The sequence below is a fragment of the Cherax quadricarinatus genome, chromosome 20, assembly GCF_038502225.1.
Source record: "Cherax quadricarinatus isolate ZL_2023a chromosome 20, ASM3850222v1, whole genome shotgun sequence".
In the NCBI taxonomy this organism is placed as follows: domain Eukaryota; kingdom Metazoa; phylum Arthropoda; class Malacostraca; order Decapoda; family Parastacidae; genus Cherax; species Cherax quadricarinatus.
Genome location: NC_091311.1, coordinates 34,076,885 through 34,104,813, shown reverse-complemented (window position 1 = coordinate 34,104,813; position 27,929 = coordinate 34,076,885). Strand labels below are relative to the sequence as shown.

At 38.2% G+C, this 27,929-nt stretch overlaps 1 long non-coding RNA gene across 2 annotated transcripts; it reads right to left on the bottom strand.

The window, feature by feature from the left end:
* Window positions 1–2,366: 2,366 nt before the first annotated feature.
* On the bottom strand, window positions 2,367–24,397 carry LOC138852985 (uncharacterized). 2 transcript variants are annotated; one of them, XR_011392224.1, is made up of 4 exons: window positions 23,575–24,397; window positions 17,723–17,820; window positions 10,964–11,104; window positions 2,367–2,502 (listed from the first exon to the last, which is right to left on the bottom strand). It is a non-coding gene; the product is annotated as an uncharacterized lncRNA (long non-coding RNA). The 2 variants fall into 2 exon arrangements; XR_011392223.1 differs by having other exon boundaries at window positions 2,370–2,502; window positions 10,934–11,104.
* Between the last annotated feature and the right edge of the window lie 3,532 nt (window positions 24,398–27,929).

Here is a 27,929-nt window from a genome sequence, read left to right as displayed (position 1 = left end):
TTTATTGCCTCTTATCTCCATGGGGAAGTGGAATAGAATTCTTCCTCCATAAGCCACGTGTGTCGTAAGAGGTGACTAAAATGCCGGAAGCAAGGGGTTAGTAACCCCTTCTCCTGTATAAATTACACCTACCATCCGACTTACGACTGAGTTCAGTTCCGAGAAACCGGTCATAAGTCGAAATGGTCATAAGTCGAACTTTACTACTGAATATCAACAAAACATTTTTGTAATGACTTTATTTTATTGTTTTATTTTGGTATTTCATGTTTTACTTTACTTTTTATGTTGCTAGCACTGTATTTTATACTGTAAGGTTTAGGATAAACACTGTGTATAACACAAATAGTTGTTTATTTCCCAGAAATTTGGCATAAAAAACACGGTCGTAAGTCGAGTGGTCGTAAGTCGAGCAGGTCGTAAGTCAGATGGTAGGTGTACTAAATTTGAAAAGAAAAACTTAGATTTTTTTCTGTTTAGGTCACTCTGCCTGGGAGACAGCTGGTTTGTTAAAAAAAAAAAAAAAATGTTTTCACAAAATTTTAACTCGATCCATATAAAAAATCGGTCCACACTGTAGATGAACCAAGTTAAGAAGACTCATGTTCAATATGATTTACATCACAAAACACTGATTTATGAAGTTTTTCCCAGTACATCATTACAAGTCAAGAGCATTGCTATTAAAAATAGTTTTGGCCACATATTAAAGTTTAGTATTGAAACCTTAAATATAAAGAGAAAAATATATCAATTTACAAAAAAATTTACAGTATATAATTATACTGAAACTATCTGTAAATGAAATAACATGCATAAGGTAATTTAAATTTTTTACAGTAAGTGAAAATTGTTTATTTCAGAATAAATAAAAATATTTCAATGCTACTGAAACTATTTCTTTAATTTGCTTCCCTGTTTGGTGGGCGGCCCTGAGAGAGTAACTTTTCCAGCTATTAACATCTGTAGAAATATTACAAAACAAAACTTCTTAAAAAGAAAGTTCATCCATAACTTCCAGTATATTGTTGCAGCTGAAAAGAAAGGTATTATATTCTTTGAGTTTGATGCTTGAAAGTTCTGTTAAAAAATTCCACAGTATCTTACTACTGTATAAGAGCAGACCAAGATATTTATTATCATCTAAATTATAAATGCTCTCTATAAAATATACTTTCTCACCTTCCTATTTCTGCATATATTTCTCAAAAGCAATATTTGTTACTTCAGTCTTTATAATATTGACATTCATAAGATGGTATCAAATACACAATAATTTTTCTTAAATGGTAGAGAATCTTTTTATGGTAATGACAGAAAAACACAAAATCTGATGGATAACTAACAGAATTATGCAGGCACAAAACTGGCAGACTGGGTGCAGTTTATGCAGCAGCAATTTCACCCACTTTGAGTCAATTAAATTGCTCATTTCAACCAAATTCTTAGCTTTTCAATAGTATGCCTTCTGTTCTATCAACTAAGCACCAAGTGCCTATTCGACTATCATAACTAACCTATAAAGTGCATAGAAGTCAGTAATTTGGCCACTTTCATACAAAATTCAGCAAAATCAGAGTCCAAAATAAATACAGTACACATTCCAGCCACTAAAGCAGCATATCCTCTGCCAGGAGCAGTGACTCAACCCCTGCAGTTATATATAGGTAAGTACATCACAAGGCTTCTCCTATATTACACTTGCCATACATTTTGAAGCCATCACACACAAAAAAATCTAAGTTTTACACTACTTCTCAGATAAAATATAAACAAGAATGATTGGGCATGTGATTCTTAACCTATTTTGGGTTGTATCCCCTACTGCAGTGGGTTTTCACCTACATGCTGCCCTCCTTCTTTCGTATAAAATTCTAAATGAAAAAAAAAAAAACAGGGTAAAGAGGCCTTGCCCTTCATCATCAAAATCATAAAAAATTAAATATTTTTATTTCTGCTATTTTTGAGCCTTATTTCAAGCTACTTCCAGTCCTGACTGACCAAAATCATCTCCATTTCAATAGTTTTTCATTCTATCAATTGATATCAATGAAACCATAAAAACTATCCTCAGTCATAATTTTCAGCCAAACAACGTCCTGAGGTTTGCTCTTCCCATCATGCACCACGTGAGGAAGGATTATTTTTATACTCTTTGTGCACACTGTACAGATCCACCCACTCTTGTCTAGGCCAACAATTACTGCTCACAGTATATTTAAGGGTGCTGTGCTTAAAATTCAGATCTACGTGAGCAACACTGTAAGAGTTTATAAATTAGATATTACAAAACATTGAGTTTAATCATACCTTTTGCAGTTCCTAAACTATATGAGAGTTTCAAATCTCTGCATATCTGAGAAAATGCCATCCATTATCCACACTCAAAATTTTGTAACATAAGGAGACTGCAAGTTATCCAGGTCATCTCCAATTTCCACAACTTCAAAGGATTGAACTTTGTTGCATAGATGCATCTTGCAAGTAGTAATCCTCTTGAGCCTGAAATGAGAAGAAAATAGACTACTGTATTACTTTAAACTCCACTTTTCCCACATGCACGTGATACCCCCCAGCCCTTGCCTGTTGACCATCTGGTCACTCAGGCTGTTAGTGCTAGCAACCCACATAGCCATCTTTATATAAGGTAGCAATACAGCTTCTTGAAAACTTCTACCTTCATTTGGTAGTATTTCTGATATCTAGAGACTTTTTTTTTAACACACTAGCCATCTTCCAAGGAAAAGAAAAATCACTTTAACAATCATTCATTTAATTACTGTCTTGCCCAAAGTGAGTTAACATCAGGGTTCAGAAGACCATCCAAACTGCAGCATCCCCACCCATCCTTCAGAGTTAAGGCACTGTACTTCCCACCTTCAGTACTCAAGTCTTGCTAAGAGGTTTCCCTGAATCCCATCATAAATGCTACCTTGCTCACACTCTAGCAGCACATCTTTCTTTCAACAAACTGACCATATCCCACCAAAGCAGGGTGCCCCCCCCCCTTAAAAAAAAAAGTTTCTCTTTTAAACTTTAGTGTATACAGGAGGAGTTACTAGCCCCTTGCTCCCGGCATTTTAGTTCCCTCTTATGACATAAATGGTTTACAGAGGAAGAATTCTGTTCTACTTCCCCATGGAGATAAGAGGGAATAAATAAGAACAAGAACTAGTAAGGAAATAGAAGAAAACCCAGAGGGGTGTGTATATGTATGATTGTAAATGCATGTGTAGTGTGACCAAAGTGTAAGTAGAAGTAGCAAGACACACCTGAAATCTTGCATGTTTATGAGATTGAAAAAAGACACCAGCAATCCTACCATCATGTAAACCAATTACAGGTCTCCATTTTACATTCACTTGGCAGGAAGGTGGTACCTCCCTGGGTGGTTGCTGTCTACCAACCTACTACCTAGGTCCAACAGCACATATAATAAAAACCACTTGTCTCCACTCCAGTATAACATGCTCACACAAGCCTGTTGGATGTTCAAGCTCCTCACACACAAAATCCTTACCCCTCTAACCTTTCCTAGGACGACTCCTGACCCTCCTTACCACCACCCCAGATTTATACATCCTCCTAGTCATCCTATTTTACTCCATCTTTAACCCTTAAACTGTCCAAGCAGATCTACGTTCACATGTGTAGTGCTCCAAAAGTAGATCTACGTTTTTTTTACATATTTTCAAATATAACAAAAACAAAAGTAGATCAAAGTTTTTTTACACGTTTTCAAATGTAAAAAAAAAAATCTACTTTTTTTACATACTTTCAAATGTTGAAAAAACGTAGATCTACGTTTGGACAGTTTAAGGGTTAAATGTCCAACCCACCTCAACAATGCCTCCTCAGCCCTCTGAAGAATATTTTTGGTAACTGCACACCTCCTAATTTTCAAGCCACAAATTCTCCGCATAATATTCACACTACACACTGCCCTCAGTTACATCTCCACTGATTCCAGCTTCCTCCTTACTGCAACATTTAAAACCTATGCTTCATGCCAATATAAGTGTTTGGTGCCACTATACTCTGGTACATTCTCCTATCTGCCTTTATATATAAGACTGTTTCTACAGGTGCCTTCATGCACCACCCTTTCCCTGCCACATCAATTCTGAGTTGCCTCATCTTTTATAGACCTGTCCACTGACAAGCCTACTCCCAAATATCTGAACACATTTGCTTCCTCCATACTCCCTTCTTCTAATGTGATACTGAATCTTTTATTACCTAATTTTTTTTTGTTACTTGCATCACCTTGCTCTTTCCCTGTGTTCACTTGTAATTTGGAAGAGTATATATACCCTTCCAAACTTGTCTACCAACCTATTCAACTTCTCTTCAGAATTTTTCAAAAGAATACAGGAGGGCCCCAGGTACACTGCACCCTCTTTTCAGTGTTCCACATTTCTGTTGGCTTTCAATTGTGCTATTGTTCATTATATTCAGTGCTTTTACCACTCTTCTGCAGTTATTGCCATTTTCATACAATAGTTGAGTAAGGGAAGGGTGCCTGGCTCTGTATTTTAAGGTAAATATTGTATGTACTGTGTATTTATTTTACTTTTTATCTTTTTTATAACATAGAAAAGATAAGGGCAAAGATAAGGGCTTGTACAATGAGTAATCCTAAGTGTAACAGTGAAAAGAATGAGGAACAGTCCCACAGCCAAGTTCTCCACTTGCTGCAACATGCTAAGCATCCTGAACCTGACTTGAAAGATAAGCAACAAATAATGCATACCATTAATGTAACCAGTTTTTAGCTAATGTATACTCCTTTAATTCCATGGGGAAGTGGAACAGAGTTCTTCCTCCGTAAGCCATGCGTGTCATAAGAGGCGACTAAAATGTCAGGAGCAAGGGGCTAGTAACCCCTTCTCCTGTATAAATTACTAAATGTAAAAGGAGAAACTTAAGTTTTTTCTTTTGGGCCACCCTGCCTTGGTGGGATATGACTGGTGCGTTGAAAGGGAAAGAAGTCACAGAAATCATTAGTAGCCCAGTTTTCAGGAACCTAAACCCACGCAAACTGTGATCGTCAACTGTACATAGACACTGATGATGTATATTTACATTAATGATATAGATTGACAAAAATCTATACAGTATACGTATATAGGAAGAAAGCACAGAAGAATTATCAACATTTTTAAGAGAAAGCAAGTGAAAATTAGGCTAAAGCAACTCCGTTGATGCTGACTCTGAAGGCAACACTTTGTTGGACTAGCAGCTTCGATTTTAGGATGCTGTTGATCTTTTCAGCAACCTATTTTTGAAAAAATACAAGGAAAATGTCGTTATTTACCCTAGCTGCTCAGCAGAAATGAGCCATTTACATTTTTTTAGTATACAAGCAATATACCCAAATCCAAGCTCAAACTGTTATTTTAGTAGATAGTCACAAAAAAACTTTCTAAAGAGGGAGACCGTATGTGGCTTATTGCCTGATGAACCAGTCACCACTAACGATATCTTGTATTATCCTCAGTTTATAAAAACATAAGCCACTTTTTTAACATTCCAGCCATCTACCATCAAGGTAGGGTGACCCAGCAAAGAAATCATTCATTGTTACTCATCCAATCACTATCTTGCCAGAAACATGCTGAAATTACAGTTCAGATGACCCACCAAACTGCAAACACTATACTTCCAACATCCAGGACTTCAGTCCAGTTACCTGGTTTCCTTGAATCCCTTTATTAATGTTATCTTGCTCACACTCCAACAGCATATCAAATCATAAAAACCACTTGCCACTCACTCCTACCCAACTTACTCACATAAGCCTGTTGGATGTCCAAGCCCCTAGTACCCAAAACCTTTAACCCCCCCCCCTCTCTCCAACATCAAGGACAATCCCTACCCCTCCTTCCTACCTCCCCAAATTTATACGTCCTCCTAGTCATCCTATTTTACTCCATCCTCTCTAAATATCCAAACCACCTCAATAACCCCTCCTCAGCCCTCTGGATAATATTTTTAGTATACAGTGGACCCCCGCATAGCGATATTAATCCGTGCAAGAGAGCTCATTGTTATGCGAAATTATCGTTATGCGAATGAATTTTCCCCATAAGAAATAATGGAAATCAAATTAATCCGTGCAAGACACCCCCAAAGTATGAAAAAAAAAAAAATTTTACCACATGAAATATTAATTTTAATACACACAAACTGAAAAAGGCATGCACAATTACATGACACTTACTTTTATTGAAGATCTGGTGATGATTGATGGGATGGGAGGAGGAGAGAGTGTTAGTGTTTAGAAGGGGAATCCCCTTCCATTAAGACTTGAGGTGTCAAGTCCTTTTCTGGGGTTTCTTCCCTTCTTCTTTTAATGCCACTAGGACCAGCTTCAGAGTCACTGGAGTTCTGTCGCACAACATATCTGTCCATAGTGGCCTGTACCTCTCGTTCCTTTATGACTTCCCTAAAGTGTTTCACAACATTGTCAGTGTAATAGTCACCAGCACGGCTTGCAATAGCTGGGTGAGGGTGATTTTCATCCATGAAGGTTTGCACTTCAAGCCACTTTGCACAGATTTCCTTAATCTTTGTAGTAGGCAATTTCTTCAATTTCTCTCTCCCCTCCTTCGAACCAGTTTCCTCAGGTCTGGCCTCTTGCTGTTGAAGTTGATCTATCAGCTCATCAGTGGTTAGTTCTTCATTGTCCTCCTCCACCAACTCTTCCACATCATCCCCACTAACCTCCAACCCCAAGGACTTTCCCAATGCCATAATGGATTCCTCAACTGGCATAGGATTCTCAGGGTTAGCCTCAAACCCTTCAAAATCCCTTTGGTCTACACATTCTGGCCACAGTTTCTTCCAAGCAGAGTTCAAGGTCCTCTTAGTCACTCCCTCCCAAGCCTTACCTATAAGGTTTACACAATTGAGGACATTAAAGTGATCTCTCCAAAAGTCTCTTAGAGTCAGTTGAGTTTCTGAGGTCACTACAAAGCACCTTTCAAACAGAGCTTTTGTGTACAGTTTTTTGAAGTTTGCAATAACCTGCTGGTCCATGGGCTGCAGGAGAGGAGTGGTATTAGGAGGCAAAAACTTCACCTTAATGAATTTCATGTCCCCATAAAGTCGCTCTGCCACGTCTGTAGGATGACCAGGGGCATTGTCTAACACCAGGAGGCACTTAAGTTCTAATTTCTTTTCAGTTAGGTAATCTTTCACATTCGGGGCAAATGCATGGTGTAACCAGTCATAGAAAAAGTCCCTAGTGACCCATGCCTTACTGTTTGCCCTCCACAGCACACACAAATTTTCCTTGAGGACATTCTTTTGCCTGAACGGTCTGGGAGTTTCAGAGTGATACACTAATAAAGGCTTCACTTTGCAATCACCAGTAGCATTGGAACACATCAACAGAGTAAGCCTGTCTTTCATAGGCTTATGTCCTGGAGTGCCTTTTCCTCCAGAGTAATGTAGGTCCTGCTTGGCATTTTCTTCCAAAACAGGCCTGTTTCATCACAATTAAACACTTGTTCAGGTTTCAGTCCTTCAGTTTCTATGTACTCCTTGAATTCCTGCACATATTTTTCAGCTGCTTTGTGGTCCGAACTGGCAGCCTCACCATGCCTTATCACACTATGTATGCCACTACGCCTCTTAAATCTCTCAAACCAACCTTTGCTGGCCTTAAATTCACTCACATCATCACTAGTTGCAGGCATTTTTTTAATTAAATCCTGATGCAACTTCCTAGCCTTTTCACTTATGATCACTTGAGAGATGCTATCTCCTGCTACCTGTTTCTCATTTATCCACACCAATAAGAGTCTCTCAACATCTTCCATCACTTGCGATCTCTGTTTCGAAAACACAGTTAAACCTTTGGCAAGAACAGCTTCCTTGATTGCCTTTTTGTTGCCCACAATAGTAGCGATGGTTAATTGGGGTTTACTATACAACCTGGCCAGCTCGGAGACACGCACTCCACTTTCGTACTTATCAATGATCTCTTTCTTCATCTCTATAGTAATTCTCACCCTTATTGCTGTAGGGTTGGCACTAGAAGCTTTCTTGGGGCCCATGGTCACTTATTTTGCAGATAAAATCACCAGAAACACTGTAATAATACGAAATGTTCCGATTGTATGCTTGGATGTTACCGCGGAGGTTGGCTGGTAAACAATGCCACTGGCGGAACATGTGAGGCTGGCTAAGGGCGCACATTAGACGCATCTCGGACGAACAGAGTTGAGCGGGTTTGTTAGCGGTATGCGAGGCAAAATCTTGGCGATAAAATGTAGCGGTATGCGGATTTAACATTATGTGATGCCAACGGTATGCGGGGGTCCACTGTAATAATTATATATAATAATACTAATAATTAATTTAAAAAGAAAAACTTTCGTTTTTCTAACAAGAAAAACTTTCGTTTTTCTTTTTAGGTCACACTGCCTCGGTGGGATATGGCCAGTCCATTGAAAAAAAAGAAAAACAGTGGTAGTACCACCACCACCACTACTACTACTATACTACTATTAGCTAATTACATCTCCAACATAGAATAAGACTTAACCATAAACTTATGAATCACTATAAGACTACTAGCCAAGGAAGTACTATGGGAAGCCAGACATTATTAATAGCTTATGTACTCTCAGTAAAATAAAAACTGAAATACTAAGCCTTAGACTCAAATTTTTAACATGTATATGGAAACCAAAACAAGAATTCAACTTGAAAGCAAGGAATCCCCAATATCAAGACAATGATTTCCAGCAAAAATGCTTTATACAAGGTGTCATTATATCAACCATCACAGAGCCTTCGTAACCTATAGTATCATGACAGTAGACCAACATCCATAAAAACTTAGCCAAGAATGAGGACATCATCATCATCATCAACCAAGCAACCTTTAACTATAAGATATTAAATCGGCTAAGTAACTTTAACACATAAGAACGTCTGTCTTGCAAACCAGTAAATAAATTCAGCAAATGTTTTCTATCAAGCCAGACAGATTTTCAGGTGAACAAAACAAGAGAAGACACCTCTATACCTTATTCCCAGTAACCCCAAACCATCAAGTATCTATGGGCTTCTTAAGATGCAGAGAACTGTGCCTCTTAAGCCCATCACCTTAGACACTGGGAGTGCACCTCAGAAACTAACCCATACATCGAAACTATCGAAACTCAAACCCTAAAATACATGGTTTTATGGCTATTCATTCCAAGACTCCTGGACTTGAAAAGTTGGTGTATCAGTGGGGAAGAGAATGGAAAGGTGGTTACTGGTTGGAATTAGAAGTTACCTCTAACCAATGCCTTTTGAAAAAAGTGTCAAGAGTTGTTTGTTCCTAACACTTTCTTTTAAAGCTCTTAAGAGAGAATAAAACTCAGTTATCCTAACTCAAGGGATCACTGTAGTTGCAAGTTTTTATATAGTTTTCCTATTTACCACTGTTCCCACAGAATAGGCTATAGATATTTTTTGAGGCATGGTCAACTCCAGCCTCGACCTCTCCATTCCAGCCAAGGACTTTGCAGATTTGCCTAAATTTAGCAGCAATTTAAACTTTTTTTTCCTATGATAACCTTACATGGTATTCTGGGATGGCAATAGATCACCAGTCAGTGCAATGCTAGTCAATCTGCACATGGAGTACTTGGAGGAAAATTAAAGTTAGAATAGCTAACCCTTCCTTGGTAAATGTCTGTGAAAAGATGGTGGCAAACCATCTTTCCAAGTACACTGTAACTCATAAGCCTGCAAACAAAGATGACCTGATGCACCTCTACTATGACTAATGAAATGAAAAGTGGATTATTAATTGGATTCTTAGGTGGTTAAAAGATCAGTAGCCCTAAATTCCTAGAAGACTAAAGAATCATCCACAAGATTTTCTCAATTTTTTCCTTTCTACCTCACGCACAACTGAAGACAATTGGCACAACACAATAAAAAACCCAAAACTGATAAAGCCCCAGTTTGCTTTATGGTCATACCTAATAGCAAAGTAGCAAGTAATACAGAATCTTCAGTGCATTTACTCTGGGTGGACTAAAAGTGGCTATTACCTCTAGAACCCCAATCAAAGATCTCTCCAACAAGAAAGCCCAAAACCTTGTCAATATTAAAGGAGGAATATCTATGATACCATGCAGGGGCTGAATAAAATGTTATATGAAAAAAAACCAAGATTAGAAACACATTGAGGAACACTAATAAGTTTGCCATAAAATCTCAAAACATGCATGTATAAGTATGAATAGCCACAACCATCTAATGAATTAAGAGTCCAGACTTGTCTACAAAAAAAAATCAACAGATGTTAGTGCCTTAATAAATCAGTAATACAGCTGTGTAGAACACCATGGGTTTTAATATAAGAGCATATGAATGAGAAACACTACAACAGGTCTATAGGCCCATGCTAAGCAGATCCTTCTCAAATGCAAAACTTCTTGCTCACATGTTTATCCAAGCTATTTCTAAAGCTACTTGCTGTACACATTGTTTCACTCGTCTACAACTCTTTTTGCTAAAGCAGAACTTTCCAATGAAAGTAGAATCCACTGTAATTTGTATTTGAATGCATTTATTTTCATTCTGCTGGGGTGAGATAAGAACTGAGCTGTGTTTTGTAAGGCCTTACTAATGATGTACAGAGCTGTATAATGAAACCTGAATTCCTCTTACTTAACTACAATGATCAAAGGTTACCAAGATGCAGCTGTCAGATGAAATTACAGTACCCCACATGCCTAGCCTACAAACCAACTGTTTGTCTTTACTATATTTGCACAAGTTTTCCTCACTCTGTATTGAAAAAGCTCCTGGTAAGCAAAACATATCCTAGTAAGTTTCCAAGCATTGCATAGGTCTAATTTATGTTACCCTTATTTCTGCTATAGCTACAACTCAAATATTTCATCAGCAATTACCTCACCTTTAACAGTTTAGCAACTGGCACACCAACTTATCTTAGATTTGTGAAGATCTCTGGTGACAACCGAAGTAAGTTGAAACAATGCACAAGCACTTTCGTCCATGGGCTTTGTGGAGCTGTCATAATATCTGTGCATAAGATGAACACCAGTGAATCGTGAATGTTAACTTTCTGTGGAAAATACAGATGAATTAGATATGGTTAATTTGCATTACTACAACTGATGAAGGTATCCCAGGTCAAATCCCAGAATACCTCAATGCAATTTTATGATGTACATTAATTTTGAAAAAAAATATCTTTCCCTCCAACACCCCAAAGAGTGTTGAAAACATTATTAAATTTATTTTTAACACCTTTATTTATCTTTAAAAGCTCATTGAAACTTTAAATTATACCATGTTGTAACACAGACTACAAACTCCAATTTTTAAATGTACTCTCTCTAAACTTGAAAAACTGATCCACACAAAACATTGATTTAATAAAGCATCCATAATGCCTGTCTGTTCTGCATACAGTAAGGTCCCGACTTACAATATTTGGCACTTATGACATCAACATTTTGGAACCAATTAACTATTTATGAACACTGATCTGTAATTATGATCACTGCAAATATTAAAAAAAAATTTAAAATTTTTTTACCAAATGCAAACGAATTAACATTTTATGTATGTCTATTTATGTATGTATGAAGCACCTACATTTATATGAGAGATGGGTCAAGAACACATAAATTTCTGATTTTCTTAAAGAATGCATGATGAACATATATTTTTCTTGTATAATTTTCTACCAAATGCATTCATACTTTATGTACAAATAAAAAGGAGTGTGGGGTAAAAGAGGTTTTGATTGCCTGGGAGGTTTGAGCATCCAGCAGGTTTGTGTGAGCATGTTAGACTGAGATGGAGTTTGAAACAAATGGCTTTCATGGCCTAATGTGCTGTTGTAATGTGAGCAAGGTAATATTTATGAAGAGATTCAGGGAAACAATTTAGCTGGACTTCAGTCCTGGAGGTGAGAGGTACAAAGCCTGCACTCTGAAGGGGGAGGTGAAGATGTTGCAGTTCGGAGGGTTACCCGAATTACATTGTCTACGTATTTTTGGTAAGACAAATGGAGAGTTCCAGATCAGAAGTGACCTGAAAAGTGCATTCCAGAAGTGGGAAAATGGTTGATTTTTGGCAGTTTTCCTAGTAAAAATATGGGCCCCCACTATACTTCCCAGTCTTTTTTTACTAAGTTATTTATTTATTTATTATCACACTGGCCGATTCCCACCAAGGCAGGGTGGCCCGAAAAAGAAAAACTTTCACCATCATTCACTCCATCACTGTCTTGCCAGAAGGGTGCTTTACACTATAGTTTTTAAACTGCAACATTAACACCCCTCCTTCAGAGTGCAGGCACTGTACTTCCCATCTCCAGGACTCAAGTCCGGCCTGCCGGTTTCCCTGAACCCCTTCATAAATGTTACTTTGCTCACACTCCAATAGCATGTCAAGTATTAAAAACCATTTGTCTCCATTCACTCCTATCAAACACACTCACGCATGCCTGCTGGAAGTCCAAGCCCCTCGCACACAAAACCTCCTTTATCCCCTCCCTCCAACCTTTCCTAGGCCGACCCCTACCCCGCCTTCCTTCCACTACAGACTGATACACTCTTGAAGTCACTCTGTTTCGTTCCATTCTCTCTACATGTCCGAACCACCTCAACAACCCTTCCTCAGCCCTCTGGACAACAGTTTTGGTAATCCCGCATCTCCTCCTAACTTCCAAACTACGAATTCTCTGCATTATATTCACACCACACATTGCCCTCAGACATGACATCTCCACTGCCTCCAGCCTTCTCCTCGCTGCAACATTCATCACCCATGCTTCACACCCATATAAGAGTTGGTAAAACTATACTCTCATACATTCCCCTCTTTGCCTCCAAGGACAAAGTTCTTTGTCTCCACAGACTCCTAAGTGCACCACTCACCCTTTTCCCCTCATCAATTCTATGATTCACCTCATCTTTCATAGACCCATCCGCTGACACATCCACTCCCAAATATCTGAATACGTTCACCTCCTCCATACTCTCTCCCTCCAATCTGATATCCAATCTTTCATCACCTAATCTTTTTGTTATCCTCATAACCTTACTCTTTCCTGTATTAACTTTTAATTTTCTTCTTTTGCACACCCTACCAAATTCATCCACCAATCTCTGCAACTTCTCTTCAGAATCTCCCAAGAGCACAGTGTCATCAGCAAAGAGCAGCTGTGACAACTCCCACTTTATGTGTGATTCTTTATCTTTTTACTCCACGTCTCTTGCCAAGACCCTCACATTTACTTCTCTTACAACCCCATCTATAAATATATTAAACAACCACGGTGACATCACACATCCTTGTCTAAGGCCTACTTTTACTGGGAAATAATTTCCCTCTTTCCTACATACTCTAACTTGAGCCTCGCTATCCTCGTAAAAACTCTTCACTGCTTTCAGTAACCTACCTCCTACACCATACACCTGCAACATCTGCCACATTGCCCCCCTATCCACCCTGTCATACGCCTTTTCCAAATCCATAAATGCCACAAAGACCTCTTTAGCCTTATCTAAATACTGTTCACTTATATGTTTCACTGTAAACACCTGGTCCACACACCCCCTACCTTTCCTAAAGCCTCCTTGTTCATCTATCCTATTCTCCGTCTTACTCTTTATTCTTATTCTTTATTACTAAGTCTGCTTCTATTATTAGGACAACCTAAACCATGAACAAGCTTTCTTCATTATGGTTTATTAGCCAGGAAAATTTTAAATTTTTTTTTTTGCGATTAATGAACAGAGGAAAAGTTTTTGTGACTGCAATGCATAGTGTTTACTTGGGACTCTTTCTAAACTGGAATTTGTGGCAAATAATGTAAGACTGGCCAAATCACTGACTTCTGGATACTTAATAAGATACATAAAGTGCTCCCAACTCTATAAGTAATCCATCAAATTTTGTAATTATGTTGTCAAACTTTAAACAAAGTTTCTCTACCATTTCAAAAAATAAAAAAAAATATATATAAAAAAAAAAATTGTGACACAGAAGGTGCTTTCAATTTGGGGGGTGTTAACAGTGAAAGGGATGAGGCCTCTGGGATTTCACCCAGACTGAGAATAGGATGAACAAAGTGGTGAATAAATCTGGGCTGGAAAATAGGAGGGGTAGGAGACATCTCAGGAAGAGTTAGAGTGGATGCAGATGGTTTAAAGTGGGACTTGATCATTCAGAAGAATTGTATAAGCATGTCAGATGGAAGTGAAGATCAGTGATTTTTAGGACATGCATTATTGGAATGTGTAAGAAAGGTAACATATGTGAAGGGATTCAGGGAAACTGGTTTCTCTCATTTTAGTCATGATGGTGGGAGTGCAGTGCCTGTACTCGAGTGAGAGATAGAGATGTAGTTCCAAGGGCCACTTGAACTGTGGTAGCCAGGCACCTCTCGCAAGACAGATTTTAACCCGTAAACGGTCCAAAAGTATATACAGGAAGGCCCCACTTATACGGCGGGTTAGGTTCCAGGCTACCGCCGTAAAGCGGAAATCGCCGTAAAGTGGAACACCCTTTTTTTCCACTTATAAATGCATACAAACACTAGATAACAAGTTTACACTAACATATATTAAGTTAGCAATAGAACCAGGCATCAAAAAACAATAAAAAGGTACAATACACACATAGTGCACTCATTACTTACCTTAAAATATTTATAGTCTTAATCTAGGGTGAGACAAGTAGTATTTATTGTAAGAAATCAAGTGTGGTATGTATTGTAATAGCCTCACCAGGCCACCCCACCCACACATACTATTCTATGATATTTAAGCATCCCAGAGCGATAAAATGTATATACAGTTCACTCATTACTTACCTTAAAATATTTGTAGTCTTAATGTAGGGTCAGGAGTAAGTAAATGAGATAAAACGAATAAATGAGAGAGAGAAAGAATGAATACATGAGAGGGGGCAGGCGCAGTTATGTAAACAAACCAGGCGAAGGTAAGTTTTGTAAACAAACGAAGTGTACACATCTGGTTTGTGTACAAGTTACATTGTGTACAGGTTGTCTCTACATTGATACGGTAGAATTAATAAAGAAGAACACTCCCATTCTCATGTAACATCATTTTGAGAAGAAATGAAGCTCTGAGTGAAGGCAATGGAAATAAGTCACACTGACTTTTTTGGGTTATCCTAGGTTCTCTACACGTATGTTGTTATGTATGATAATCTATGTAACTGTATTTGTGTATACCTGAATAAACTTACTTACATACATACGAAAGGAATAATTTTCTACAGTTACCCCCAGTAACACATTTACTCTTATGTTAGATTAGAGAAAATGTTATTCTTGGCGTCACTTGTACAAGTTATGTGGCTCCCACATCTTATATTTATGTTTATTTATTCTATTGTGGGGTGTATTTATCATCTTTTTATGTTATGTATCGTGTTTATTATATAATTTTGAAAAAAATATCATGGATGGATTAATGAAAATGTGTATATTACCGTAATATACGACATTTAATGAGACTCGGTATTGTTATTATCACCACTTGTGCAAGTCGTCTGCTACGACATCTCACATTTGTTTATTTATTCTACTGTGGGGTGTATTTATCTTATTTATATGTTATGCATCGTGTTTATTATATGATTTTGAAAAAAAATATCATGGATGGATTAATGAAAATGTGTATATTACCGTAATATACGACATTTAATGAGACTCAGTATTGTTATTATCACCACTTGTGCAAGTCGTCTGCTACGACATCTCACATTTGTTTATTTATTCTACTGTGGGGTGTATTTATCTTATTTATATGTTATGCATCGTGTTTATTATATAATTTTGAAAAAAATATCATGGATGGATTAATGAAAATGTGTATATTAACGTAATATACGACATTTAAATGACTCGATGTATGTAAGTTTATTTAGGTACAGGTATACATAAGTATAATTATCAGAGTATATATAAAATATGAAATAACTTTTAAAAACATTTGAAATTTTGGAGTTTCCAGACAAAATGGAGAGACTTAGTGCTTACTGAGCTCATGGAGAATGTAAACAAACAGGGTGGGGCACGGTGACCGTATTAGAAAGTCAGGTGGGGGGAGCCGTATAGTGAGTTTTGGTCATAATTTGAAATGTCCGTATTAGCGGAATGCCGTAAAGTGAAACGCCGTAAAGCGGGGCCTTCCTGTACATGTATACGTTTTTTCAACATTTGAAAGTATGTAAAAAAAAGTAGATCTTCTTTTTGTTTTATTACATTTGAAAATGTGTAAAAAAACTTTGATCTACTTTTTTTTATTATATTTGAAAATATGTAAAAAAAACATAGATCTACTTTTGTAGCACTACACATGTGAACGCAGATCTGCTTGGACCGTTTACGGGTTAAATGAATGATGGCGACTGTGTTTATTTTTTTGAGGCTACCAGATGGCTAATTACAGCTGGGACAGACAACAAATTTAGTCTATTATTGCTAAAATGCATGCCCATGAGGGGCTTTACATGGCATTTGATAGTTTATGGTAGGTTCATTCATATTGCTGTAAATGACAAATTTTCAGGAAGACACTCCTGATATTTATGAGAATCTTGTACTTATTTCTGATGATAAAGACAAACATTTTTGATAACACATACCCATCCTGCAGCCTTCCTAATACTTCATTCCTTAGCCATAAGACCTATAAGAACTTTCAAGAGGATACGTTTTTCTTACTGGATCCTGTTAGGATGTGCCTAAAGGAAAGGAAAAATCTTGGGTAGACATCTGGCAGCCTGGGCCTAAGAATTTTACCTTTGTTTGGTTTTCATCATTTTTCTCTACTTGTTATACCTGTGCTAAGTTTGACAAATTCTTTAGATTCCTCATGAAATTTCCTATAAAAAAAATATATGCTTATGGAAAAGTGTGTTTCTAAAAGATATAGAGATGTATCGGATATCCGCATCTGCATCCACGGAACATCCACACAATTTCTTGCATCCGCATTTTACTGTAAACAGACATCCGCATCCGCAAAATAAGTAAGACATCCCCATACACATCTGCATCCGTGGATATCTAAATTTTCACATCCGATACATCTCTACTGCCTAGTACTGCCTAGTAAAACATGTATCGGATATCCACATCAGCGGAACATCCGCACAATTTCTTACTTTCATATCTGCATTTTACTGTAAACAGATATCCGCATATGCATCTGCATCCGCAAAATAAGTAAGACATCCTCATACACATCTACATCCATGGATATCTAAATTTTCACATCCAATACATCTCTAATTCATGGTCCTCAAGGACCAAAATTATAAAAAAAAAAAAAAAATATTACACTTTTAAATAAAAGGGAAACAAAGCCTTGAAGTAAAATTATTTCCAATACTGTGTTCTCGAATTTATTTTTTCTCAGTTTTAAGATAATAAAAAGAAATAAATTCTATAGACTTTTATTCTATATAACAATTATATAAAAATTAAATGTATAATACAGTATTTCTATACTAGTACTATAATGACATACAGTACAACAATTATTATATACATAGTTTGATCATCTTCTATTGCCTCAATAATCTTTTAAAGATAAAAAAGTGTAATATGAAAAGAAAGATAATTAATCTGATTTTTAGTGCAGAACCAAAAAAGGAATCAATCTACTACTGGCAATAACATTATTTACAGTACCTTTAGATATATCTTGCTCAAAGCTTTTATAAGTTTAAGGCATGAGGCTCTTGTTCATTGACAGTCTTCAAAATGTGCTCTTACTCAATCTTGAACATCTGTAATAGAGAATTATACATAAAGTATAGAATATCAGACAGTATACAATACATAAACCAACAAAAATAATCCCTTAAGACATGGGGTAATAAATCAATGCTAAATACATAATGAATACTGCATGCAAGAGAAATAATTACAGCAAATATTTCTATGAAAGATACAGCACTTTTAACAAGCGACTACAGTGAATTTTGTTTGTGTACTGCTCAAATGTGCAGTACAGTATAGTATATGAAAATTTATGTAAGTGTGTATATGTACATATTTTATAAGCAGCAGTAGGAACAGCTTGCTTCAGTCCACACCTAGATTAAGGTGTTTACATTGTTCCCAATCCATTTTCAGTTTTTCTTGTAAATTTCCATATTTTAATAATCCACCTAAAAGATGGATAACTGTTTCACCTTGTGAGATCTGTTAACAGATTTTTCTTGTTTCACTCATCATTATTTTATTAGTTTATATGATGTTCCCACTATGCACTGTACCTACCTGGAATTTATATAACAAGTGCTCTGAGGGGTCAACAGCCCCATGGCACACTCCCATCTATAGGTGAATCAAGGAGGTAGTGCCATCTTATTGAACAATACACTCAATTTAAGAGATCTGAAAAAAAAAATCAATCCAATGTGTTTCTTTCAGGTATATAAGAATTAGGATAGGTAAAAGATAGGCCTACTTCATTGTAACTCGTTTCTGCTTACTATTAGTGAAAAAGAAATGTGTACCATTTTCAACACTTTGTCTTTGTTTTTTCACAAGCAAAACCCAAAAATCAATAATTATACAGGTCAGGACAAAAATTATGCAGTATCAAAGTTACTACTGTAGTGGTAATCTCACCAGAAGATGAGCTGTTTTAAAGGACCACAGGAAGGAACTTAACAAACCGTCTTTTCAACAGATCACTACAAAGGTACCATACCGGATAAGTGGTAAATATTATAGCTAACATTTATGAGGCAGGAGATAGGTCCTTCGCTTTAAATTATAAACCAATCAGCCAAGCCTCAATTGTGGGGAAGTTGATGAAATCAGTAACTGTGGATGCAATTCGAAGCCAACCTGAAAGATGTAATTTGATCAACAAGTCTTAGCACTTTTACAAAAGGGAATTCTTGCCTTACAAATTTACTATCTTCATTACAGTAATCAAGACAGAAGACCAGGTTAGAGAATAAGATATTGAGTATAGGGCCTTTGATGAAGCTCCACATAGAAGACTGGTGAAGATAATTTAGCAAACGGAATAGGAGAAATTATGTCCTGGGTCGAGGTATGGCTGACGACCAGACAGTAGTCCCGTGGTCTGGTTGGCAACACACTTGGCTTACAAATTGAGTGTTGGTGGTTCGAGCCTGGGATGGGTGGAAATGTTGGGCATGTTTCCTTACACCTTTCCCTATTCACCTAGCATTAAGTAGGTACCAGGGTGTTAGTGGACTGCTGTGGGTCAGATCCTGGAGAGTGATAGATCTTAGAGGGCAGGGCTTTGGAACAAGTAAATAAGTAAGTCTATTCAGGTACAGGTTTTACATGGAGTTTACCTGGAGAGAGTTTCGGGGGTCAACGCCCCCGCGGCCCGGTCTGTGACCAGGCCTCCTGGTGGATTAGCGCCTGATCAACCAGGCTGTTGCTGCTGGCTGCACACAAACCAACGTACGAGCCACAGCCCGGCTGATCAGGAACTGACTTTAGGTGCTTGTCCAGTGCCACCTTGAAGACTGCCAGGGGTCTGTTGGTAATCCCCCTTATGTGTGCTGGGAGGCAGTTGAACAGTCTCGGGCCCCTGACACTTATTGTATGGTCTCTTAACGTGCTAGTGACACCCCTGCTTTTCATTGGGGGGATGGTGCATCGTCTGCCAAGTCTTTTGCTTTCGTAGTGAGTGATTTTCGTGTGCAAGTTCGGTACTAGTCCCTCTAGGATTTTCCAGGTGTATATAATCATGTATCTCTCCCTCCTGCATTCCAGGGAATACAGGTTTAGAAACCTCAAGCGCTCCCAGTAATTGAGGTGTTTTATCTCCGTTATGCGCGCCGTGAAAGTTCTCTGTACATTTTCTAGGTCGGCAATTTCACCTGCCTTGAAAGGTGCTGTTAGAGTGCAGCAATATTCCAGCCTAGATAGAACAAGTGACCTGAAGAGTGTCATCATGGGCTTGGCCTCCCTAGTTTTGAAGGTTCTCATTATCCATCCTGTCATTTTTCTAGCAGATGCGATTGATACAATGTTATGGTCCTTGAAGGTGAGATCCTCCGACATAATCACTCCCAGGTCTTTGACGTTGGTGTTTCGCTCTATTTTGTGGCCAGAATTTGTTTTGTACTCTGATGAAGATTTAATTTTCTCATGTTTACCATATCTGAGTAATTGAAATTTCTCATCGTTGAACTTCATATTGTTTTCTGCAGCCCACTGAAAGATTTGGTTGATGTCCGCCTGGAGCCTTGCAGTGTCTGCAATGGAAGACACTGTCATGCAGATTCGGGTGTCATCTGCAAAGGAAGACACGGTGCTGTGGCTGACATCCTTGTCTATGTCGGATATGAGGATGAGGAACAAGATGGGAGCTAGTACTGTGCCTTGTGGAACAGAGCTTTTCACCGTAGCTGCCTCGGACTTTACTCTGTTGACGACTACTCTCTGTGTTCTGTTAGTGAGGAAATTATAGATCCATCGACCGACTTTTCCTGTTATTCCTTTAGCGCGCATTTTGTGCGCTATTACGCCATGGTCACACTTGTCGAAGGCTTTTGCAAAGTCTGTATATATTACATCTGCATTCTTTTTGTCTTCTAGTGCATTTAGGACCTTGTCGTAGTGATCCAGTAGTTGAGACAGACAGGAGCGACCTGTTCTAAACCCATGTTGCCCTGGGTTGTGTAACTGATGGGTTTCTAGATGGGTGGTGATCTTGCTTCTTAGGACCCTTTCAAAGATTTTTATGATATGGGATGTTAGTGCTATTGGTCTGTAGTTCTTTGCTGTTGCTTTACTGCCCCCTTTGTGGAGTGGGGCTATGTCTGTTGTTTTTAGTAACTGAGGGACGACCCCCGTGTCCATGCTCCCTCTCCATAGGATGGAAAAGGCTCGTGATAGGGGCTTCTTGCAGTTCTTGATGAACACAAGAGTTCCATGAGTCTGGCCCTGGGGCAGAGTGCATGGGCATGTCATTTATCGCCTGTTCAAAGTCATTTGGCGTCAGGATAACATTGGATAGGCTTGTGTTAATCAAATTTTGTGGCTCTCTCATAAAAAATTCATTTTGATCTTCGACTCTCAGTCTGGTTAGCGGCTTGCTAAAAACTGAGTCATATTGGGACTTGAGTAGCTCACTCATTTCCTTGCTGTCATCTGTGTAGGACCCATCTTGTTTAAGTAGGGGCCCAATACTGGGCGTTGTTCTCGATTTTGATTTGGCATAGGAGAAGAAATACTTTGGGTTTCTTTCGATTTCATTTATAGCTTTTAGTTCTTCCCGCGATTCCTGACTCCTAAAGGATTCTTTTAGCTTAAGTTCGATGCTTGCTATTTCTCTGACCAGTGTCTCCCTGCGCATTTCAGATATATTGACCTCTTTTAGCCGCTCTGTTATTCTTTTCCGTCGCCTGTAAAGGGAGCGCCTGTCTCTTTCTATTTTACATCTACTCCTCCTTTTTCTTAGAGGAATAAGCCTTGTGCATACATCGAGTGCCACCGAGTTAATCTGTTCTAGGCATAAGTTTGGGTCTGTGTTGCTTAGTATATCTTCCCAGCTTATATCGGTTAGGACTTGGTTTACTTGGTCCCACTTTGTTTTTGTTATTGAAGTTGAATTTGGTGAATGCTCCCTCGTGACTAGTCTCATTTTGTCGGTCTGGGGCTCCTCGCATACATGTCTGAACCTCAATTATGTTGTGATCTGAGTATATTGTTTTTGATATGGTGACATTTCTTATCAGATCATCATTGTTAGTGAATATGAGGTCTAGTGTATTCTCCAGTCTAGTAGGCTCTATTATTTGCTGGTTTAAATTGAATTTTGTGCAGAGATTTAAAAGCTCGTGTGAGTGTGAGTTTTCATCAGAGCTGCCTCCTGGTGTTATTACTGCAACAATATTATTTGCTATATTCCTCCATTTTAGGTGCCTTAAGTTGAAATATCCCAGGAGCAAGATGTTGGGTGGAGGAGCTGGAAGATTTTCCAGACAGTGGTCAATTTTTAACAGCTGTTCCTGGAATTGCTGGGATGTTGCATCCGGAGGCTTGTAGACTACCACAATGACTAGGTTTTGGTTCTCGACCTTTACTGCTAAAACTTCCACTACGTCATTTGAGGCATTAAGCAGTTCTGTGCAAACAAGTGACTCTGCAATGTACAGGCCAACCCCCCCCTTTTGCCTGTTCACTCTGTCACATCTGTATTGGTTGTAACCTGGGATCCATATTTCATTGTCCAAGTGATCCTTTATGTGGGTCTCAGTGAAAGCCGCGAACATTGCCTTTGCCTCTGCAAGCAGTCCACGGATGAAAGGTATTTTGTTGTTTGTTGCTGGCTTTAGACCCTGTATATTTGCAAAGAAGAATGTTATCGGACTGGTGGTATTGTTGGTACTGGGGGGTACACACAAATACAGTTACTGTACATAAATTGCCATACATGGCAGCATGTGTGTAGGTTACCTAGGATAACCCAAAAAGTAAAAGTGACTTGCATGTATTTCCATTGGGTTCCTTGAGCAGAGGTAAGATAAAGAGCTCTTTACCTGAAAGACTGATTTATAATAAAAAATCAGAATGGGAACCCATTACAAGTTGGGTCAGTGTTGGGTTCCTTGTTTCCCGCAATCTACCCACAACACAAATGAAGGTATAAGTAGCAACTTAAGTTTGTTAATGACACTAAAACAGGCAGTTAAATAATTCGTGTATTAGACACTACAAAGCTACAAGATGACTTAAATAGGTTGATGTTGCCAGAGACATGGTAAATGCAATTCAGTACAGACAAGTGTAAGGTTCTAATCAGACATAAAGAATAAAATTATTCCAGTTATAAACTAAATAATGTAATCTTAGATGATAGAAATATAAAACAGAGAGGATCGACAGGTACACAAAGGTAGTGTAATGAGATTCTTTATACTATCTCTGTGTCTTCATCCATGTTAGAATCCTGATGTGGGCTGAATTACAAAGGTATCTGTAAATACCTTTATAACTTGTCATGATTGTGACTAGACCTACCTGGAGTTCATTACCTTTGTAAATTGTGAGTTCATTACCTTTGTAACTTGCTCAGCTATCAAAACTTTGGAGTCCAGTCCCTGGACCAATTATGTATCTCTGTAATCTTTTGACTACCACCCACAGGATGGGTATGGGGTGCATAATAAACATATTGAATGGCTGAGAGATAATAATAGTAAACCAAGTGTAAATTACCTAGGATTCCCAAAAAGTCAGACATTGTGACTTATTTCCATTGGGGTCCTTGTACTGTAATATATTATATATGGCCTAGCTATAAGATACAGTAGCAATGAGTAATGATTTTAAAACTTAAAATAGCTAAGTAACTAAACCGTGTAAAAATCAGTTTCTATAAAAAAAAACTAGGTGCAATAAGAATAAAGTGAACTGAGTTATTAACATGAACATTAAATAGAGAGGATCAGTTTAAAATAATAGGTACATGAATGTTAACTATACAAGATATCACTCTGCTGCCTTTGTGTAGCTTCAACTGTGTGTAGTTCACTCACCTCACACACAGTGCCCGTGGTTGGATCCCTGGTACAGGTGGACACATTGAGCATTTCCTTAAGACACCTGCTGTCCCTGTTCACTGAGCAGTAGGTAGGTACCTTGGTGTTAGGCGACTAGTGTGGGTAGCATCCTAGGGATAAAATTAACCTAAATTTCCCGAAATGTTCTACATAACCAGGGCTTTCTACATAGAATAGTATGTCATTGAAGTCAACAAGGTCTGTATAACATGTAGAAATTATTATTATTATTTATTATTATTATTATTATTATCTTTTATTTCTCTTCCTGGTAGGTGACACTGCCACTAGGGTCCTACCACTGCGCCATTTATTTATTTATTTATTTATTTAATAATTTGAACATACATACAGAGGTACAAAAAAAATACAGGTAAGAGCAGTATGCCAAAGCCACTAAGTAAGTTTATCCAGGTATACACAAATACAATTACTACATAGATTATCATACACAGCAGCATGTGTAGAGAACCTAGGATAACTCAAATAAAAAAAAGTCAGTGACTTCCATTGGGGTCATTCTTAGTTCATAAATTTGACACAAGAATCACTCCAAGAATTACAACACTGTGATAAATTACAGTCAAAGTGAATCATTTTCAGGAGTTATGAGACAAGTGAGGAAGACACTACTGTCCAGCTTGTTCACGTTCTCATGGCCACCTCAGTTCTCAGACTCCAGTTGAAGCTTGATGCTTCTTTAATTTATAAATGCTTTATATAACCGATAAGTTGATAATTATATAAGACACTTCAGCAACTCTTGAGCTTCTTGTAATGGTGAGCATATGGACATGAGCTGCTACATACAAATATCACTCCACCTTTTTGTTTGGGTTATCCCAGGTTCTCTATACATATGCTGTTATGTATTTATTTATTTATTTAGTAATTTGAGCATACATACAGAGGTACAAAAAAATACAGGTAAGAGCAGCATGCCAAAGCCACTTATATGCATAGCATTACGGGCTGGCTTAAAATTAACTTAAGATTAACTATGTAACTGTATTTGTGTATACCTGAATAAACTTAAGAACTGCATGATTTGAATGAATAAACTAAAATATACAAGGCGTCCTGCAAGTCTGAAACCATAGAAAACTGAAAACGCTATTAATAGAGGCTCTTATTTATAGAAGGTTCAATATTTCCATTATTATTTATATATAAATGTAAAAGAGAGATCCACCCAAGTTTTGTTACCTGTGGCCTGGTGGCAAAGGCTCTCGCTTCACACGGTGAATTCGGGTTCGATTCCCGACGAGGGTTAAAACATTACGCGTGTTTCCTTACACCGATTGTCTATGTTCACCCACCAGTATAAAATGGGTGCCTGGGTGTTCGTTGACTGGTGTGGGTCGCATCCCGGGACAAAATTTACCTAATTTGCCCGAAATGCTCTGCATAACAAGCGGCTCTCTATATAGTAGTACATCATTGATGTCAGCTAGGCCTGTATACCTTGTACATGTACTTCTGTATAGTCCTTGTGGCTTAGCGCTTCTTTTTTATAAGAATAATAATAATAATAATAATAATGTACATGTACTTGTAGAAATAAAGATATCTGGAGGGTGTTCCGGGGATCAACGCCCCCCCACGGCTCGGTCCATATAACCAGGCCTCGTGGATCAGGGCCTGATCAACCAGGCTGATACTGCTTGGCCGCACGTAAACCAACATACGAACGGTTGGTCAGGAACATTCTTTAGGTGCTTGTCCAGATCTCTCTTGCAGTCAGGGGATCTATTGGTAAGCCCCCTTATGTATGCTGGAAGGCAGTTGAATAGTCTTAGGCCCCAAACACTTATTGTGTTGTCTCAGCCTACTCGTGGTGCCCCTGCTTTTCATAGGAGGGATGTTGCACTGCTTAATTCAATTCAATTCAAAGTTTATTCTCAATAAGGATTACAATGTTGGATTTACAGAATTTGGTTATTGTGTGGTTTACATGTAGTAAAATAATGATTACAGAGTGTACCACTAGAACGCCTAGCATGGCTAGGCATTTCGGGCAGACTTAGTTTACTTCTTAATTTTAAAATATTACAAATTATGAGGTACGTTGGTATTATGGCTAAGTGACTAAATACTAGTTTGTGAGTTTAGCAATGTGAATGCTTTTGTTTTGGCACAGTACATAATTTCAGTATTGGAGTATCACAGGATTCATTATTTTAAGATCGAGATTAATATTTCTGTTTATGATCAAATGGGTGAGTGAGTGTAAGTGTGAATCACCAGGTGGTATTCGTGTAGTTAGTTGACGGGGTGTATCAGGGAGATAAGATGTTTTCTAATGGTAGTTTTGAAGGTGATGAATGTGTCTGCAGTTCTAGAGTTCTCAGGTAGGGTGTTCCAGATTTTAGGGCCTTTGACATACATTGAAGTTTTGTGAAGGTTTAGTCGGACACGGGGAATGTCGTAGAGATGTGTTTGTGTCTTTTGCTTTCATAGTGATTTGTGTGTGCAGATTTGGTACTAGTTCCTCTAAGATTTTCTAAATGAATATTACCATGTATCTTTTTCGCCTGCATTCTAAGGAGTACAAATCAAGGGACTTAACTATATACATGCAGTGAAAGTTCTCTGTATATTCTCCTGGTCTACAATTTCGCCTGCCATGAAAGGGGCAATTAATGTACATCAATATTCCAGCCTAGAAAGAACAAGCGATCTGAAGAGAATCATCATTGACTTGGCATCCCTAGTTGAAGGTTTTCATAATCCATTTTCCTAGATGTGGTAGAAACAGTGTTGTGATCTTTGAAAGTGAGATTCTCTAACATTATCACTCCAGGTCCTACACATCAGTCTTTCGCTTTACTGTGTGGTTGGAATTTGTTTTATGCTCCAATCCCCCTCAAGGAAGGTTCCTTGATGTTGGTGAGGGGCTCTTGATTTAGGGAATTGGATCTGTGCTCCAGTTCCCCGAATTAAGCCTGAATGCCTTCCACATCCCCCCCCCAGGCGTTGTATAATCCTCCGGGTTTAGCGCTTCCCCTTGATTATAATAATAATATGCTCCAATCCATTAACACAAAGCACAAATATGAAAAACAGTATAGAATGGGTCAAATAACTAGAGAACAGTCGAGAAATTACTCGTCAGCACTTACCAGCCTGATAAGGTCAAAAAAACTGTATTATGAAAATAGATTACATAACATCAAAGGTAATATGAAAAAAAAAAATGGAGAACTATCTGAAATTCTTGGAACTAAAAAGTTATCCAAAAACAAAGCAATCATACTAACAAAATCAGACGAACCCCTTCTCCAACCGAAACAGCAAACAGACTTAATGTTTTCTTAAACCATACCCCCGGCCGGGATTGAACCCGCGGTCATAGAGTCTCAAAACTCCAGCCCGTCGCGCTAGCCACTAGACCAGCTAGCCACAATAAGATTCATCCAACTAGGTATATTTCTACACCATAGGAAAGTTAGCACAGGCACCTCTGTGACCACAAATGCAAGTTTTTACAGACGAATCTCCAGCTAGCGTGGCCGTGACGAACTCTAGCTCAAGTCCCTTCACTGCCGTCACTGCAATCGTGTCATTACGATTTCTTAAGTCATGTTGACGGCAGTGAAGGGACTTGAGCTAGAGTTCGTCACGGCCACGCTAGCTGGAGATTCGTCTGTAAAAACTTGCATTTGTGGTCACAGAGGTGCCTGTGCTAACTTTCCTATGGTGTAGAAATATACCTAGTTGGATGAATCTTATTGTGGCTAGCTGGTCTAGTGGCTAGCGCGACGGGCTGGAGTTTTGAGACTCTATGACCGCGGGTTCAATCCCGGCCGGGGGTATGGTTTATTTGCAATCGTGTCATTACGATTTCTTAAGTCAAGTTAATGTTTTCTTCTCCACCATAGGAAAAAATCTAGCAAACAAAATTCCAAGCACAAACGCCGTCCATCAGACTACCTCATAGGAACCTACCCAAATACGCTATTCCTAGCTCCAACCAACCCCACTGAAATTATGCTCATCATAAACACCCTTAAAAACAAGGCAGGAGACATAAACAACTTGCCTGCTTTTATGTACAAAAAAGCTTCTCAAGTATTGTCACCAATTATTGCAACGCTCTTTAACAAATCCATTGAATCATCTACCTTCCCAACAATCCTCAAAATAGTGAGGGTCACTCCGATCCATTAAGGAGGTGACCAAGCTGACTTGAATAACTATAGACCAGTATCTAACTTACCACTGCTCTCTAAAATCTTTGAAAAATTAATTCATAGACGGATCTATTCCTACCTCGTTTCACACAACATATTAAACCCTTGTCAGTTTGGATTCAGGAATAATAAAAGCAC